The sequence below is a fragment of the Ricinus communis genome, chromosome 1 (genome assembly GCF_019578655.1).
Source record: "Ricinus communis isolate WT05 ecotype wild-type chromosome 1, ASM1957865v1, whole genome shotgun sequence".
Lineage (NCBI taxonomy): Eukaryota > Viridiplantae > Streptophyta > Magnoliopsida > Malpighiales > Euphorbiaceae > Ricinus > Ricinus communis.
In genome coordinates, this window is record NC_063256.1 from 24,892,579 (window position 1) to 24,894,213 (window position 1,635).

Sequence of the window (1,635 nt, forward strand, 5' to 3'; positions counted from 1 at the left end):
CAGCATCATTATAGTCTAGTGACTGTCTCATAGAAGTGGCTATGTCAAAGGTAATGGTCTCATCATCAACTCTAAGCTTAAGTTTCCCATCGCTTACATTGATAACAGCCCTAGATGTAGCTAGGAAAAGCCTACCCAGGATAAGAGGCACAATGCTCTCACCCTCCATATCCATCACCCACAAAGTCCATAGGAAAGATAAATTTATCCACCTTCACAAGTACATCCTCAACAATACCTCTAGGAATCTTAACAGTCCTATCAGCTAACTGAATGCTCATCCTAGTAGACTTGGGTTCATGCAACACTAACTTAGCAAATAAACTAGTAGGCATCAAATTAATACTAGCTCCTAAATCGGCCAATGCACCACTAATTAGCAAATCGCCAATCACACAAGGGATAATAAAACTCCCTGGATCTCGTCGCTTGAGTGGCAGCTTGTTCTGGAGAATAGCTAAACACTTCTCATTAAGTACTAGCTGAACACTCCTCTGTAGTGCTAGGGAGCCATCCTGAGTGTCTCTTTGAAAGCATCTTAGAAATCTAGCCAATCTGAGTTTCCAAGTTCTGAATCGAGGCCTGCTGATTCCTAAGTGCATTATCAGTATGCTGGAATCTCGGCTCTGTAGACGTCACAAACTTCATCATAAGCTCCTCTAAATTTGACCTCTTTTCTGGTGGAGAAGGAGCTTGTGCAGGCCCAGCTGGCTGTTACTGTGGCTGCTGATGAAGTCTCTGAAAACCTAGTGGACCCTGGGCATTATTGTTCCTCCAACCAAAGTTAGGATGACTGCGCCACCCAGGTTTGTATGTGTTGCTGTAAGGGTTGTTCTGCTGCCTTGGGGCATTCCCCATATAATCAACCTGCTCAACATCAGAAGACACAGCGGAAATAGATGGAAAAGTAGAAGAAGATGAAGCAAACATACCTCCCGCAGTACAATTCGTACTATAGTGCGGACCACTACAAAACTCGCAGCCAACATTCACTGCATGAACCGACATCTGAAGTTGGTCAATCTTCTTGCTAGAAGCTCCACCTGAGCTGCCAAGGCCGCTGTAGAATCCACTTGGTTGACCACTCCCTGTCTTCCTGGTCAGCTCCTAGAGGATTACCACTAATAATTGTTCATGGCCATTTCCGCTATCAAGTTCTGAGCCTGCTCGGGCGTCTTACTGTTTAGCGCCCCACCTACTGCAACATCCACCATCTGCCTCGTTGCAAGGTTTAACCCGCTATAGAAGGTCTGAACCTGCATCCACACTGCCAATCCGTGATGTCGGCAGCATCTCAAAAGATCCTTAAACCTCTCCCATGCATCGTACATGCTCTCATTATCAAACTATACGAAAGAAGATATGTCATTTCTAAGTTTAGCAGTTTTAGCGGGAGAAAAATACTTATAGAGAAATTTTTCGGCCAAAGCCGTCCAGGTAGTAATCGTTTGCTGTGGAAGAGATTGCAACCATCTCTTTGCTCTGTCCCTCAAGGAAAATGGAAACAATCTCAACCGAATGGCATTATCGGTTGTTCCATTTATCTTGAATATGTCACAAATCTCTAAAAAGTTGGCGATATGTACATTGGGATCCTCGCTAGGCAATCCTCTGAACTACACGCTCTGTTGGATC

The 1,635-nt window shown here is 44.5% G+C and overlaps 1 non-coding gene across 1 annotated transcript; it reads left to right on the top strand.

Moving 5' to 3' along the window:
- Window positions 1-1,272: 1,272 nt before the first annotated feature.
- On the top strand, window positions 1,273-1,379 carry LOC112535798. The gene has a single exon (XR_003079871.1). It is a non-coding gene; the product is annotated as a small nucleolar RNA R71 (small nucleolar RNA).
- Window positions 1,380-1,635: the final 256 nt, after the last annotated feature.